The sequence below is a fragment of the Macrotis lagotis genome, chromosome 1 (genome assembly GCF_037893015.1).
Source record: "Macrotis lagotis isolate mMagLag1 chromosome 1, bilby.v1.9.chrom.fasta, whole genome shotgun sequence".
Classification (NCBI taxonomy): Eukaryota; Metazoa; Chordata; class Mammalia; order Peramelemorphia; family Peramelidae; genus Macrotis; species Macrotis lagotis.
In genome coordinates this window covers 243,456,549-243,474,878 of record NC_133658.1, presented here as the reverse complement: position 1 = coordinate 243,474,878, position 18,330 = coordinate 243,456,549, and the positions used below count along the sequence as shown (strand labels likewise).

Here is an 18,330-nt window from a genome sequence, read left to right as displayed (position 1 = left end):
TATATAAAATGAATAGAGTATGTTGAGCCTATTGTAACTAGAAAAGGGCATATGTTCTAATAATAAAGAACAGGGAAACATGATTATTAAATAGGAAAGAACCTTAAAAGATATTCAGGTGAAGATCTGGCATAATAATAAATTTATATACTGGGATAGAATAGTGATGAATAATTGATAGTTTCTCTATTTTTTCCAATAATAGGAATTTTAAAAATACTGTTTTATACTCTCTTTTGGTGAAGCTAAGATGCATTTACTTTTTAATAATTTGTCTTAAAATTTTTGTACTCTTTCCCCATGAGAATTTTTGTTAATGGCTATCTAATTTTTTAAAGTGCCTTATAAATAATCAATATTTTGGTTTTGTATTAAATCTATGTTTGTTAAGTATTGCATAACATTTTTACTATAGTTAATCTGAGCATGTAGAGGAATATTAATTTATTTAAAACTAGATTCATTTTATTTTTAACATTCATTAAAAATTTTTTTTGAGTCTTGAAATCACCCTCACCCTTTACCTCACCCATTGAGAAGGCAGAAAAGTGTTATATGTCAGTTACAACTGTGAAATCATGCAAAACATTTTCATCATATTGACCAGAATGATGAAGTCATGCAGAGTTGTTCTTTCTTACAATATTAACTGGTGTGCAATGGTCTCCTGGTTCTGCTCATATAAGTCTTCCCAGGTTTTTCTAAAACCATCCAACTCATCATTTCTTATCCATAATAATATTCCATCCCAGTCATATGCCATTCTTTTTTTTAGGGTTTGTTTTTTTTTTGTTTTTTTTGCAAGGCAATGGGGTTTAGTGGCTTGCCCAAGGCCACACAGCTAGGTAATTATTCAGTGTCTGAGGCCAGATTTGAACTCAGGTATTCCTGACTCCAGGGCCGGTGCTCTATCCACTGCACCACCTAGCTGCCCCCAGCCATTCTCCTTTTGATGGACATCCATCACCCTCATTTTCTATTTTTTTGCCACCACAAAAAGAGCTGCTATAAATATTATTGAACTGTAGCTTCTTTTCCCTTCTTTGTGATTTCTTTGGAATACAGACATAGTAGTGGTAGTAGTAGTATTGATGGATCAAAGGAAATACATAGTTTAATTGCTCTTTGGCCATAGTTCCCAATTGTTTTCCAGAACAATTCATAACTCCACCAACAGTACATTAATGGGGGTGGCTAGGTGGTGCATTGGATAGAGTTCAAATCTGAGTTCAAATCTAGGCTCAGACACTGAATAATTACCTAGCTGTGTGGCCTTGGGTAAGCCACTTAACCCCATTGCCTTGCACAAACCTAAAAAACCCCCAAAAAACCCAGTACATTAATGTCCTGATTCTTCCACATGGGATATTCATTTCAATAAACATTTGTTATGGTACCATTAAGTACAAAGGACAATACTAGGTGCTGGGAATCAATAAATAATCCTTTTTAAGCACCTATTTTGTGTTCAAATTGAAGGAAGTTGGGAATTGTGAGAGAGATGATAGTGTATTTCAGATCTGGAGACAAACTGCATAAAAGCATGGCAGCATGGAATAGAGAAAAGAGATCTTATGATAAATTTCTTAGTAAAATAGAAATCATCTACTTAGAGGGAGAGTGGAGAATGTGAAAGAGCAAAGTATGAAAATGATTTTTGTATAGCAGAAATATTAGGTAAACAAGTGAGTAATGGATCCATTTGGCATAGTTCTTTCATTGGTGTTCAGTAGTAAATGAATGGGCATCAGGGATTCAGGGGAACAGAATGTAGAGATGAATTGAGTTGGTTTAATTGTTAGACTGAAGGACCAGACTTAAGGTTAGAAATAACATGATGCATTAGGAAAACAGGGTCATATTGAAAATAAAGGATAAGTGCAGGAGGAATAAGACAGAAAATGATAAAAGGATAAGAGCTTATGATCTGAGAAATCAGTTTCAGAATTCAAGTTTGTGGAGGTGGAATAGTGATGAGAATTAAGTTTTAACCATCTTTTCAATTAATTTACCCTCTGATTTTTCTTTTAATCAAGGCATTCTTTTTTTTCTTTCATCTTCCAGGAAAGAAACATTTGTCTCAGGCAGAGTCTTGAAAGAACTCTTCTGTGAGTTTACCTTGGTTGGTATTTTTATAATTTTTTGAGAAGAAAAATATAAATGAGGGTTATACAGAGTTAAGAGACAGATTTAGATAGTATAGAGAAGATTCATCAGAGATCATCAACTTAGTTGTGGTTGGAATATTCTGGGGAAAAACATTGACTATAGAAAGTTGAACAGGTATTTCCATTTCTGCCTAGATTCAGCAGGGCATCATTGTTCAGTTAAGTAGTATCTAGTCAAATTATCGTCTTTAGCAGTAAAGTCATACAGTAAAAGAGCCTAGGCTCTTGTGTGTGTGGTGGGGGGTGAAGTGAGGATTGCCCTCTGAATAGAGGGTTTGTGAGGACATCTTAGTTGAGGGGATGTGATTGAAGAGGCATGGCATCTAGGTTTAAGGTAAAGTTAGGACATGTGAGATAACCTGGGAATTATTGTCATTTAAATGAGATTCCAGGTTTTGGAACTGGGAAAATTAAGCTATGAATTTCTTTTTTTTGTTTTTTGTTTTTGTGGGACAATACTGTTAAGTGATTTGCTTATGGTCACACAACTAGTAAGTATTATATGTCTGATGTTATATTTGAACTGAGGTCCTCCAGTCTCTAGAGATGGTACTCTACCCACTGTGCCACCTAAATGCCTTGACAGTGAATTTCTTGAACAAGAAGAGAGCAGCTTAACCACTGATAGATTTTTTAACAAGGAATATGGATTGAGTGATAAATGGATTTAGAGTGAACTTTAAAGAAAGAGAAATAGCTGAATGATGGCAGTAAGAAGACACCAAAGAAACAGTGAGTTATGGCTATGGGAATAACATTGACAGTCCTCTATTTTTAGAATGTCATGAATTTGACAATTGTGGGGAGAATAGATTGAAAAAAAGGAGACTGAAGTAGATCCACTGATTAGGAGGCTATCATTAAGGGCCTTGTTAGTGTTAATGAGGACCTGAATAGGTGGTTGTGCAAGTTAAGAGGACAAGATATGAGTGATTTTTGTGGAGGCAATTGACAAGGGACTGAGGGAAAGGGAAAAGTCAGATGACTCTTAAAGTTTCAATCTGGAAAACAGCAAGAATAGTTTAGTTCACAAATAAAACTATCAAGTTTGAGGATGAGGGGAAAGGGCTTAGATTATCTCTAAAGTCTCTTACAACTTTATGTTGGCTGTTGGATCATATTGTCATGAGAAAAAAAATTTTGTAGATATACTGCTTTTTAGTTATGTTGTCTTAATTTTCAATTTATATATTTGATTTTAAAAAATCAATTGTATCCATGTGACCTTTGTCAAGTCTCTTAATCTTCCTCGTCTATAAAATTATTAGGGTAAAACATGGCTCTTACATATGTGATTCTATAATTTTACATCGATCTTTTCAACATTTTCTATATGACCCTCTAATCTAATATTTTTTTAGGCCTGGTTCAGTGTTAATTAAATTGAATTTTGTGTCACATGAAAATGTGTTAGGTATGCTGCATTGATGCTCTTATCCAAGTCATTGATAAAAATGTTAAAACAACACAAGTCTGAACAGATTCTGGTGCTTATTAGAGACCTCCTCATAAGTTGATATTAACTCCTAAAAATTTTTTTGTGTGTTTTAGTCATACAAACAATTCTGAAAACATGTAATTGATTGTACAGAAACATAGGACATATCTTTCTATCTTTCACACAAAAATAACAAAAAACTTATTCAATGGTTTGCTAAATTTCAGATAACCTGGCAGTAAGGTGTATGTTGTCTGTTATATCTGGTTCTCTGATTCCATATCTGTTGTATTTCAAGATTTGCTAATTCTGTAACCCTTTTGAAAAGCAAAGAATGTTAGCATGAACTATTTGTGGGAAAAAATAACTCACTTGACAGATAAAAGAATTGTGATCCAAAAGAGCATGAGTATTGGACTGATTGTATTAAGATATAGGGATTGGGGCATCTTGATGGCGCAGTAGATAGAGTACCAGCTTTAGAGACAGGTAGATCTGAATTCAAATCTGCCCTCATATACTTAATATTTACTTAACTGTGTGATCTTGGGCGAGCCATTTAACTTCATTGCCTTGCCCCCCCCCCCCCCAAAAAAAAGGTAGGGATAAATGTAGAGCTTTGCATTTGTGTTTAAAACAAATAAAAACAAACCCAAATGCATTGTTATGAAGTAAGGAAGACATAATTAAATAGCACTTGGGAAAAAGATATTTTGAGATTTTAGGGACTTGCCAACTCAGTAAGAGTTGAATTAAATATGGGCTGCTTTAGGAAGTATAACTTCCAGGAAAAGGTCTGTAATTGTCCTGTTTTCTGCCACAGTCAGAACACATCTAGAATATTGTGTTTAGTTTGTGATAATTATTGTTTAAAAAAGACATTGCTAAACTTGAAGGAAGAGGGCCCAGAATCCATGCCATCTGAGAACTGATATTTATTTCACACACAAGTATATTCAGAGGGTACATAATAACTGTGTTTAAGGATCTGAAATGATGTTATATTGAATAGTCTTTGAGGGCAAGGATTTTCATTTTTGTTTTTGTATCCCTAGCACCAAGCACAGTATCTAGGACATAATAAGTAGATGCTTAATAAATGGTTGTTGTTTGAGTGCAGAATTAGAAATAATGTGTGGAAGATTCAAAAAAGCAGGTTTATGCTTGATGTTAGGAAAAACAATTCATTCTGTGAACTCTGTATACTCTAAATTGTGTTTTAATGATAACTTGGAATTGTCAATTATAACAAACTAATCTCATGAATTAGACAAGAACAATCAGGAGCAATGGATATCTTTAGATTAAAGATTATATCATTAGCATGTTCTTAATATCTTTGTTATGAGATCATTCGAATTCAAAATATAAATGCATGCAAATTGTCCTATGAAGAATTATTTTTGTCCATTATAAGGAAAATCTTTCTAACAATTAGATGGATTGGGTCAGGTAGTATTTTACCTTTATTCAATCCCTTATCCTCATGGATCTTAGAATCTTTAAGTTTTAATATTTCATTTTTTCCAATTACACAAAAAAGCAATATTTAAACTTTTTTTTATAATTTTGAGTTCTAAATTTTTTTAATATGTAAATATTTTGTTTTCCAGTTACATGCAATGGTAGTTTCTACAAATCATTTTTTTTGCAAGGCTTTGAGTATTACAGTTTTTCTCCTTCCTTCCCTCCTTTCCCTCCCCCTCCCCCAAAAGACAATCCGATATAGGCTTTACATTTGTATCCATTACAAGCATAAATCAAAATTGAACTTGTGAGAGAAGAATCAAATCCTAAAGAAAGAAAGAAAACAGTAGAGATAGCAAAATTGCATATTACATAAGACAACTTTTAAAAATTGAAGATAATAAGCTTCAGTCTTTGTTTCTACTCAACAGTTCCTTCTCTGGATACAGATGGTTTTCTCCATCACAAATTCCCTAAAATTGTCCCTGATTATTGCACTGATAGAATGAACAAGTCCATCATGGTTGATCATCACCCCATGTTGTTAGTCTTTGTAATGTTCTGGTTCTACTCATCTCACTCAGCATCTTTTTTTTTGTTTGTTTTTTATTAAAGATTTTGAGTTTTACAATTTTTCCCTCAATCTAAGTTCCCTCCCCCCACCCCACCATGAAAAGCAATCTATCAGTCTTTACTTTGTTTCCATGTTGTACATTGATCCAAATTTGAGTGTGATGAGAGAGAAACCATATCCTTAAGGAAGAAACAAAAAGTATAAGACATAACAAGATCAGACAATAAGTTATCAGTTTTTTCCCCCTAAATTAAAGGGAATAGACCTTGAACCTTGTTCAAACTCCATGGCTCTTTATCTGGATATAGATAGTATTCTCCATTGCAGACAGCCCAAAAATTGTCCCTGATTGTTGCACTGATGGAATGAGCACTCAGCATCTTTCCATGCTTTTCTAAAATCCCATCCCTCATGATTTCTTAGAAAGCAAGAGTGTTTCATGACATACAGTACCATAATTTGTTCAACCATTCCCCAATTGATGGACATCCTCTCAAATTCCAATTCTTTGCCACCACAAAAAAAAAGTTGCAGTGAATATTTTTATGCATGTATGTGCACTCAATAGTGGTCTTGCTGGATCAAAGGGTATGCACATTTTTATTGCCCTTTGGGCATAATTCCAAATTGCTCTCCAGAAAAGTTGGATCAGTTCACATTGAGTCCCAAATTCTATCCTCCTTCCCTTCCTCCTTCATTGAGAAGGCAAACAGTTTGATAAAAATTATTCATGTAGGGGCGGCTAGGTGGCTTAATGGATAAAGCACCGGCCTTGGAGTCAGAAGTACCCGGGTCCAAATCCGGTCTCAGACACTTAATAATTACTTAGCTGTGTGGCCTTGGGCAAGCCACTTAACCCCATTGCCTTGCAAAAACCTAAAAAAAAAAATTATTCATGTGAAGTCATGTAACACACACCAAAATATTAGTCATGTGAAAGAAAACTCAGACAAAAGAACTAAGAAAAGTTTAAAAAACCCAGTATTCTTCCATCTGTATTCAGATCCCATCAGTTTTTTCTGTGAAGGTGAATTGGACTTTAGAGTCTTAAGCCTTAAACATACAAGTCTGATTTTTAAGTATAATGGAGGATAGAGGCTTTTCAGCTGAAAGAAAAATATACTCATGAGTCAGATATGAACATTTCTTGTGTTCAGATGTATGATTTTTTTTTTTTTAGTTTTTGCAAGGCAGTGGGGTTAAGTGGCTTGCCCAAGGTCACACAGTTAGGTAAGTATCAAGTGGCTGAGGTTAGATTTGAACTTGGTCCTCCTGACTCCAGGCTGATGCTCTATCCACTGTGCCACCTAGCCGCCCCCAGATGTATGGTTTATTATGGGAAATTATTTTTCTTTGCTTGTAGTGAGAAATAAAGTTGAGTAATGATAGAAATGAGATCAAATTACAGATAAACCTAAGAGCTAAATAGAAGACTGGTTGACAGTAGGAGTTAGGGAATCATTAAAGATTTGGGATCATTGTTGAAAGGCCAGCTGAAATTATTTTTTTTCATTTACAAAAAATTACTATTTAAGTCTGTTGTAAAACTTCTGCTTTTCAACCTGAATTATTGTTATAACATGCTTATTGTTAAGATCAAGTGAGATAACATTTATAAAATGTTTATTCCCTTCTCTTCTCCTGGATAATCTCTTCCCTCTAGGTTTTCTTGATTTTGTTTTCTTGTGATTCACTTCCTTTTACTGTTCCTTAGTCTCCTTTGCCTGGATCATCATTCATATCATGCCCCATAACAGTGAATGTGTCCTCAGGTGATTTTCCTATAGTGGAGATCCTACCTCAAGGATCAAACCTAAAATCCTCTGACTTTTAAAGCTTGACAACTTGTTTTCTTCCTACTTTTCCAGTCTTCTAACATTTTATTCTGCATATGGAACTCATAACCAATGAAAAGTCATGAAGTTAGGATGGAGTTTTGTGAACAGCCACAAGGAGCCAGATGGAGGAACAATATATTAATAACTAGCTATATACAGAGTAACTAGAAGTTAATTTCAGAAGGAAGGAACATGGCTAAGTTGTGGGGTAAGAGGATTAGGAGGATCAGAAAAGGCATCCTTTAGAAAATGAGATTTGGATTGAGTGTCCAAGAAAGCTAGAGAAGTTAGGAGGTGAAGATGAGGATGGAGGAGCACATTCAATAACATTGAAACCTGCAGGTCCGAAATGTGAATTATCCTGAACACATGGGTTTTCCTCCCTCATGTATTTCTCACCTCATTGATACAATGAATAAGGTTCTGGACCAATAATCAAAAAGACCCAAGTTCAAATCCAATCTCAGATACTTTCTAGTTGTGTGACCCTGGGCATGTCATTTAACCTCTGCCTCCCTCAAGTTTGTCCATTGTAAAACTCTCAAGGTTGTTGATGAGCATCAAATAAAATAAAATTTGTAAAGTACTTAATATGCGCAGACCCTGGTACATAGTAGGTACTTAATAAATTCTTATTTCTTCCCTTCCTCCCAGTTCCTGAAAATATACTCCTATTCTTTACCATAGATTAATTGAGTACATTGATGGAAGAGTATGATCTAGGTTTATTATGATATATTTTATATTTCTGCATTGCTCTAATATATAGCTAAAATGGTTTCTTACTGCTCTTTTTTCCTTATTGTTAAATTAATGATTATGTTTAAGATCCAAATCTTTTCTGTAAATAGTACAGATTGTCTTATTGTCTTGTGATATGTTGTTGTATTGGTATGTTGGATAGGGGCTTAAAACTTACTAACCAGGGGAAGTGTTTCCCTTTAGTAAATTAATTCTTTGATTTTCAGTATTTAAATCTGTATAATTTGGTTTATCTCTGAGAAATCAGACTTGCTAGTGTAAAGGCAGGTTGCAGTAAGTGAACCATACCCAAACAGTGGGATACTACATAGCCCATAAGAAGTGAATTAGATAAATCTGATATGACATTATGGAGGTATTTATATTAGCCCTACTTTGTAGAGCTATTTTGTACAGCCTTTGTGGTAATATGTTTTCAAAAAATTCACTTTAATAGACATGAGGGATAGCTATGTACAAAGAATGGCATGTATTTGAGAGATTGAGCAACCTGCCATTAACTTGATCCTCAAGGGAAGTAAAGAATGAGAAGAATAAAAAGGTAAAAAAAAAACAGGTTGAAGAGAGGTTTTTTTTTTAGGTTTTTGCAAGGCAAATGGGGTTAAGTGGCTTGCCCAAGGCCACACAGCTAGGTAATTATTAAGTGTCTGAGACCGGATTTGAACCCAGGTACTCCTGACTCCAGGGCCGGTGCTCTATCCACTGCACCACCTAGCCGCCCCAGAGTTTTAAAAGACAGCATTTTATATTTGATCCTAGAGGTTATAATGAGATACATACAGATGGGTGTTTTGTCAGCTAAGCACAGGATGCGTTAGAGTGGGCTTAGACTTGAGCTAGTGAGATCAACCATCAAGTACACCAGGTGACAACTGATAAGGGTCTGTTCTAATATTTTTTCTGTTTTAGTAGAAAGAAGAGGATATAGAGAGGTATTGTAAGGTAGAAATGGCAAGTTGTCCAAGTAATAGGGGAAAAAGTTTATAAGGAAGAACTTCTCTTCTGCACCCTCCTTTACCCAAACAAAAAAGGAAATGAATGTTTTTGAGTTTTTGAACTTTCTAACTCTCAATCAGTCCATATTTTAGGAATTGATAGATCATCACATTGCTGGTTTGAAATCTTGCTAGTTTCGAAGCCTGTAAAACCATCCTTGATGGGGCAGCTTGGTGGTACAATGGATAGAGCACCGGCCCTGGAGTCAGGAGTACCTGGGTTCAAATCCGGCCTCAGACACTTAATAATTACCTAGCTGTGTGACCCTGGGCAAGTCACTTAACCCCATTGCCTTGAAAACAAAACAAAACCAAAAAAACCTTCCTTGATATGGTAACCTTATGAAAATAAACGTGCTTTTCACTAATATAATGAATGGTATCTACATAAAGTCAAAAGTTAGCACTATCTGTGATGGAGAAATGCTAAAAGCATTTTCAGTAAAATCAGGGTAAAGAAAGGATGTCCATTATTACCTCCATTACAGTAAGAAAAAGAAATTGAAAAATAATCATAGGCAATAAAGAAACAGAACTAATTGCTTGAAAATGGTATGATGACTTATTTGCAAATTCTAGAATTTTGTAATAATTGAAATAACAAGTTACGGAGTAGCTAGGTGGTGCTGTGGATAGAGCACCGGCCCTGGAGTCAGGAGGACCTGAGTTCAAATTTGACCTCAGACACTTAATAATTACCTAGCTGTGTGGCCTTGGGCAAGCCACTTAACCCCATTGCCTTGCAAAAACTAAAAAAAAAAAAAAAAAACTAGAACAAAAGAATAACAAGTACCTTCAGAAAAAGTAGTAGAATATCAAATATTCACAGAAAAGTCTTTTAAGTCTCTGTATATTGCCAGTAAAACTCAATAGTAAGAGTTTTTTTTAAATTACATTCAAAATATCTACAGAAAGTATAGGATAACTGATAGTCTGTCTATCAAAATATACATAGAGATTGTGTGACTATAACTATAAAACTCTTATTGAAATAAATACCTAGATTAACAGTTTATGGTTAGACAATAATAAAATATTAAGATGATAATATCACATCATTTATAGATTCTTTGCTAGTCAAAATCACCAGATAATTATTTGATAGTAAATAGAATAAACATTGAATCTAGAGAATAAGAAAGTCAAGAATTTCTTTTTTTTTTTTAATTTTTGCAAGGCAGAGGGATTTAAGTGATTTGTCCAAGGTCACACAGCTAGGTAATTATTAAGTGTCTGAGGTTGGATTTGACCCTCCTGACTCCAAGGCCAGTGCTCTAACCACTATGCAACTTAGCTGCCCAAAGATCAAGAATTTCAAGGGAAATAATAAGAAGATCTGAGAAGGCAGTAGGGAGCTGATATAAAACATTAATCAAGCTGCAAGACATTAATCATCAAAATTGTTTTGTACTGGTTAAAAAATTGGAAAAGTTTATTAGTGGAACAATTTAGGTATACAGGCAATCATAGATACAGTAATAGCACAGTATAGGAATATAAGGATACCAGTTATTGTAGTCAGGGCACACCCAATAAATAAAAACTGGCAAAAGTGGAAAACAGGAAGAACTTGAAAGTTATCTCATAGAAATTAGCCTTTGGTTAGGATCTCAAACTATGCATCATAGTTTGCTTCAAATAGATGCGTTGCCTAGATTGAAAAAAGATCTTATCAAAAATTAGAAAAGAATGTGAGAAGGAACCTTTCATAGATATGGCTAGGGAGAAGTGTTATTGACTAAAGGATGGAGATGATTGTAGGAGATGAGATGAATAGTTTTGATTATGTAAAATTGCAAAAAAAAAATGCCCAAATACAACAAATGCATTTAGAATTATATGGGAAAGAGTTAATTAGAAAAAAATCTTTGCATCAAGTTTCTCTGATAAAGATCTACTATCCAAGGTATACAGGAAATCGATAAAAACTATATTAGAATTAGATTCCCTGTTTAATGAAATAAATGATTAAATGCTATGAATAGGTAGTTTTCAAATGATAAAACACCTTCTGTCAAGAGATAGGAAAGAAAGTTTTCAGATTATCTTTGATGACAGAAATTCAATTAAGACTCGTTTGAATTTACTTCTCAGTCATCATGGTGGAAAAGATGACAAAAGGAAAATGACAGTTGTTGGAGGAATTGTGACCAAATCACATTATAGCGGTGTGCAGTATTGCTTCAGTGTATTGATTGAGCTTTGAACTTCTCCAGCTACTTGGGGAATCAATTTGGAACTATGCTTTAAAAAATCCTAAAAACATTAAACTACTTACCTTTTTGCCCAGCGATTGTACTCATAGGCATAAGTATACAAGGAAATTTAGGTAGGAGAGGGAAAGACCATTATGTACTAAAAGTATTAATGGTAACACTTTTCATTGTGGCAGGGAAATAACTAGATGGTTGCTCATCAATTGAAGAACCTTTGAACAGCTTGTTCATGTGATTATAGTGGACTATTGAGTAATAGTAAATAATGAAAAGTTTGGATTCAGAGAAACTTGAAAATACTGACATAAATTGATTCAAATGAAATGAGAAGAACCAGGAGAATATTTTATACAGTAAAATATTGTATAATAAAAACATGGTAGAAGAAAATTGTGAAAGACATAGGAACCCTGAACAATGCAATGATCTTTCATGATCTCACAGTTTCTTTATGCTTTTCCTTTTTGGCAGAGAGTTGATAGATAAGAATGTAGCATGAATAACATATTTTCCAATGTATGCAATGTGTAGATAAATTTTGATTAGTTATACTAAAAAGAAGTACAAGAAGCAGAAGCACATCACTGAAATCTTTTTAAAAATACACAAAAGGAAATATGAGGAAAATTAGAATGGGATTTTTCTCTTGGTAGGTGTTGATTCTACTAAACCAAATTTTATATACAATTTAAAAATATTTGTGTATACATAGAATATATAATTTTTTAAAACCAAAGTGTACTTAATAGACATTCATTGTTTCATATATAATCTTTTATTCTTTGTATAACTGGGAATGTAATTGTTTGCTGATATTAAATTCATAATGACAAAATTTTTTTAAAAAAGAGTTGATGGTGATTAAGGAATATATGAGGGAGTTAGAGAGAGCACATTTGAGATTTGGGAATTGCAAAATAGAGGTAAAGAACCTAACAGTAGAGAAACCAATAGTAAAGAGAATGGCCTTGAGAAAGAAATATGTGGAATAGAAAAAATAAGAGCTCATCGAACAATGGAGTATATTAGTCAGAGGCAAAGAAGAAATGACAGTAAGAGACAAAAAAGGAAAGAAAAAAGGTGAAAAACTCTTGCTGTCCAAATGATCATAGCCTGTAGAACTTGTGCTGTTACAGTTTGAAACCCTCTTCCAGTAAATTGTTTTTCTTAACTTTAAGGAATATTTCAATGACTTAGTAAATATACAGATTTTTACAGATTTTTTTAGAATACATAATTCATTAGAAAATTGCATAAAATATTGTGATAAGTTTTTCCCCTTTCTCCTAAATGTGATCCTTATTTAAATGAACTTTTGCCCCCAGTTTCATGAGCTATGATTTGTTAAGGCAGAGATTAATGCCTGTTGCTTTAGAAATAAATAGATAAAATAAAAAAATTTGGCAATGAAAGTATAATTTGGAACATTGAGGGTTTTGTTGGTGATGGGGGGGACATTGAGGTTTTTAATTTTATTGAGTCTGCTCATTTAGAGTAACAACATATACCACAAATTTTGTAGGAATTCATTTCTATTTTTATCAGGTCCAGAAAGGCTAGTTGAACTGTTTTAAAAAAAAAAGGGACATAAAATTATATTTTCTGTAGTTTTCCTTATAAATTTTAGCACTGTGTTTTTGGGAAGGATTTAAAATTATCTATACCTCATTCCATTAAAAATGTATGTATCCTTTCTTGGCTTGAAGAAATGTTTCAAAGGATAATTTATCTAAATTATTAGCTATATATTGCATAATATCCAAATCTGAATGATGTGCAATAATATACTTGAATATCATTTAAATATTTAAAATTTAATTTCCTTTCCTAAAATACTTTTAAAATATTACATGTCTTAGAGCTGCTTGTCAAATCAACTGTCATGTTATTTTCTTAATTTCAGGTTCATTTTACTGCTGCATCAGAGAATGAAATAATCTGATAACAAAATTCTATGATCCTGCAATGAAAAGTGTAGGAACAAACTAGGTAGGTTTTCTGTGCATTTCTGTGATACTGTCTTCATTTTGTGGTGAATTTCAGCATTAACCCTTTGGCTGTAAGAAAATAATTGTGTTAACACGTGGTGAGTAAAATTAGCCTTTTCATCATTTTAAACATAGAATTTTAGAGTTGGAAATGTCCTGGAAATTTTTCTGATCATAAATTTGGAAGGGAACCCTAGAAGCTTTCCAGTCCAACTGCCTCATTTTACAAAGGAGGAAACTGATGCCTAGGAATTTGTAACTTGTCTAAGTAAATAAATAGGTTTGAACCAGCTGAAGAACCAGCTATTGTAATATACTAACTGCAAATGTAGGTAGTAGAAGAGCAAGGATTAGAATTAGAATGGGTTTGTCTTCATTTCTAGTTCAGTATTTTTATTATTATTATACCCTATGGGGTAAGAGGGCTGCCCTATGGGGAAAGAGCAGATTGTAGCAGTTTATTCCCTATATATTTGGGTTCTGCCTCAAAAGCCCCCCCCCCCCCCCCCCGTTTTTAACCAAGTGACATACATGATTTCATAAGGCCTGTCCATGAACTCACAGTGAATTAATTTTTGTTCAGGAAAATTTTATGGAGAGGCAGTGTGCCATGGTGGATAGAAATCCATTCTAGGAGTTAAGAAGACCTGCCTTTCAGATCTTTTTGGTCATGGTTTTTTGACTATTACCATAGATTAGATCCCTTGAAAGAAATGTTTCTTCTATCAATCACAGGTTTAGATTGCCTAGGACAGTGCTATGAATGTAACCATCTTAGCCTTTCAGAGCAGGTACTCTGGAATGATAACCTGAATCGAGTTTTAGAATAACGGGGACAAAACTTACTTTGGGGAGCTAGTGGGTGAACTGTGAGCCCTTAAAATAGAGCAAATGGAAATTTTTCTCCATGAGCCATTATAGACTTTGAGTAAGTCCTGTGCCTATTGACCATTTTATCTTAGATTCTAGGTTTCTTCTTTTCTCCTTTCTTACCCTCCAACAGGTCTCTGTTTCCCCACCATGGAAAAAAAATTACCTTTTTCTGTTCATATTGTTTAGAATAAAATTAAGTATATTGCTGTTTATTTAACTTAGACAACTAATTTGTTGATAAATGCCTAGTTTTCATATTTATAACATAGAAAAGCAATAACCTCAGTTACAATAGATGGACTTTTTTGAGGCATAATTTTATAGACCATAGTATCGATGATGCTTTTCAGACACTGATAAAGATTAGTAGTTTATCCTTTTAGCTACTGCTATAACACTAAACCCTTCAATTAAAAAAAAGATGTTAAAGATGCTTAACAAAATTTGTTTCTTGGATTAATTTGGAGAAATCTTTATTTACCTGTAGTCAAAACATAATAAATTTTCATGTTCAAATTCTTGTTTCAATGTGATGTCAGAAGATAAATTTATTAACAATTGGAGCAAGAATAAATTTGTATCATTATCTATCTTCAGTGATTTATTTGTCAATATTTAGGGTTATTTGTCCTTCATATACTCTGTAATCTAGCTAACATTGGCCATCTTATTATTTCTTATACATGACTTTCCTTTGTACAAGCTATCATCTATATCTGGAATGATTCTCTCCTGACCACTATCTTTTAGAATCCTTAACTTTCTTCAGAATTTGCTTCAAATATCACTGCCAGTATCGTCTTTTTAAAATTTCTCCCCCTGACCGTCAACCTACCTGTTCCCTGTCCTCCCCCCTGAAAATACTGCCTTGAACTTAGTTTGTATATCTTTTTCCTTCTTCAGTAAATTACTTGAGGTTAGCAACAATTTCATTTTTTGTTTTTGCATCCTCATTATACTAACATGCTTATTATTATTAATTGATTATAGGGTATTTGTAACTTACATACCAAATATGGATTTCACCAGAAGTAAAGACTATAACTTATTTTTTTTCATGTTTCTATGTTGATGGATAGTGGTTGCAGATTAAATCTGAATCAAGATTTTTATGCCAATTCATAATTGACTTAACTTGCATATACTATATTAGATCAGTATGGTATTGCATTTTTTGTCAGTTGAAACAAATTATACTTTCTGTTTCTTTAAAAAAGATATCTTTTAAATTTTTTTAATGAAAAAAGATGATATAGTTGCATGACATTTGTATTTTAAAAACTTCCCAGTAGTTCATGTCATTGATTTGTGTTTCTGCTCTGGAGAGCATGCCCCACCAGTTTAGAGCAACTGCCTTAGATAATCTAATGCTTCGGTTTCTCCTAATATCTGCTAGTTAGTTTTCTTTATAGGAATAAATTGGTCTAGTCTGACTGGACTACCATTTCTTCTTAAAAATATTTAAACATAACTTGCCAAGATCAAATCTATCTGTACCTTGAAGGGGTCCAGTTTTTTGGGGGGAAATACTTTACTGCATGTTTACTTTTTTTTATTTATTGAAGTATACCAGATAACACTTGCTACAGTAATGTTTTTTTAAATGGTTAGTCCTAGAGACTTAACAAAGTCTTATCATTTTTAAAATGTAACTTTTTAAAATGTAACTTTTATTATCCTTTTTATTTACTAAGCATTGATTTTTCTCTTCCTCCCACATACATTCCTCTCCCATCCCCTTCCACCCTTTTGATACAAAAAGAAAAAAAGTATAGGGGTGGCTAGGTGGCGCAGTGGATAAAGCACCAGCCCTGGAGTCAGGAGTACCTGGGTTCAAATCCTGTCTCAGACACTTAATAATTACCTAGCTGTGTGGCCTTGGGCAAGCCACTTAACCCCATTTGCCTTGCAAAAAAAAAAAAAAAACTAAAAAAAAGTATAACATTTTTGTGTAGTGAAGCAAACAAGCAACATAAAATCTCACATTAGCCACTTCAAAAAATTGCATGTCTTAATTCTTCAGTTTATCACCTCTTTGTCATGAGGTGAGAGACAACAGCTAGTTAGTGTATTGGATAGAGCACAGGAGGAGAGGAATTTGAATCTGGTCCCAAATACTTGACACTTATTAGCTTTGTGACCTTGGGCAAGTCATTTAACCCTAATTACCTCTCATCCAGGGTCACTCTAGTTGTCCTGGCCCATATTTGACCACTGGATCCAGATGACTCTGGAGGAAAAAGACTGGTGACTTAGGCCTCACCCCCCCCCCCCCCCAATTCAGTTCACTTGTATATCATGGCATCATCTCCCTGATGTCATGGTCTTCTTCAAGAATGAAGGACATACATCATCATCTTGAGGTAGGCTGCTTTTTCTTTGGATTTCAGAAATCATGGTTGATCATTGTATTGTCATTGGTCTAGCAATTTTAGTCTGTGCGAATCTTAATTTTTCAAGTGTGTTTCTTGTGAACAATAGATTGTTGGATTCAGCTTTCTGATTCATTGTGCTGTCTTCTTATATTTTATGGACAAATTCATCCCATTCACATTTACAGTTATGATTGTTTATTGAATGTTTCCCTTTATCATGTTTCTTTCCATTGTTTTCTCAAACTTTTCCTTGTATTTGTTTCCCACTTTCTCTTTATAAAGAAGAGTTTTTTAGGAGGGAGTATGCTCTGTCTGCACCAGTGCTTTAGTGCAATTTGTTTTTACTCTCTAGCTCCTCTTCTGTTTTCCTCATCCAGAGCATAATTATAGGTTTTTATCCTTTTTTTCTTCTCTTTTAAAGTTTTCTAGAGTTTGTCTTACTTAACACTAATCTAGCCTTTTTATCCTCCTTTTCCCTTTTTTCCTTTCTTCCTCCCTCCTGTATTCCTATTGAGTGAAATGTATTTTTATTTTCTTTGGGAGTGGGACTTTGTGTGTTTTCTTACTTGATCAGTTCAGAAGAAAGTGAGGTTAACATGTGATCTGTTCCTTACCTTCCTTTCTCCTTGTTTGTATAATTTTCTATTTTTACTCATTGATTATGAGCCTTACTTTTTTTCCCAGTGGATTCCTTTTCCTCAATTTTTTCAGTCTTCTTTTAGAATCATCAAAAATATAACAAGACTGCTTCAAGACTCTCTGTTGTATTAGATACCCTCTTAAACAGCCCTTAATGATAATTGAGTTCCGATTTGGCATGCATTATTCACTCCCCCTCATCCCCAATGTCTGAATGTAAGGAGTTCAAGTGGAGTCAAGATGTTGGGGGAGAAGGCATTTTTTCCATAAATTGCCTAGCATTCTTCCTCCAGAATGACCTACAAAGTGAAGCAGAACAAATTCTGATCAAAAAGCGAAAAAAAAGGCACAATGAATAAATTTTCCAGGCTAGGGACAGTTAAGAAGACAAAAGGTCTGTGGATATTGGGCAGGGAGTAGGGTGGGAGTGGTATACTTTCAGTAGTGAGAACATTTCTTTCAGTGTTGAGAACATTTCTTTACCCATGAGTGGAGAGAACAAGATACCCCTCCTGTATGAAACTCATCACTTCTAATCTTATCACCAGGTTGCTAACTCAAGCTTTGACTTACACAAGTTCCTTCAACTTCCCTTTCCCTCTGATTGAAGGATAGAACATTAATTTTCTCCCAGTGCCTTTGCAGAGGCTAAACTTTTGCTCACTTTCCTTTTTTTTTGGGGGGGGGGGTTTGCCCAAGGTCACATAGCTAGATAAATACTAAGTGTCTGAGGTGGGATTTAAACTTGGGTCCTCCTGACTCCAGGGCAGGTGCTCTGTCTACTTCACCACCTAGTTGCCCCTCACTTCGCCCTTTACCTGCTGTTCTCCATGGTTTCAACTCCACAAAACAAGATGATCCTTCGTTCCATTTTCCCCTAATATCACCTCCTATTCCCATGTTGTTCTATGGGTTATCTCCCCCATAACATTGTGAGCTCTTTGAGAAGCAAGGACTATCATTTTATTAATTACATTCCCAATGCCTAACATAGTGC

General features: G+C 34.1%; 1 protein-coding gene across 10 annotated transcripts in view; it reads left to right on the top strand.

Moving 5' to 3' along the window:
- NCOA1 (nuclear receptor coactivator 1) overlaps positions 1–18,330 on the top strand; it is a 216,921-nt gene that overhangs the window by 31,826 nt on the left and 166,765 nt on the right. For 7 of the 10 annotated variants that reach the window (XM_074209971.1, XM_074209974.1, XM_074209973.1 and 4 more), the window contains 2 exons: positions 2,065–2,122; positions 13,362–13,447. The gene's annotated coding sequence lies outside the window, so the exon portion shown is untranslated. The remainder of the gene's footprint in view (positions 1–2,064; positions 2,123–13,361; positions 13,448–18,330) is intronic. The other 3 variants (XM_074209969.1, XM_074209970.1, XM_074209972.1) reach the window with 3 other exon arrangements.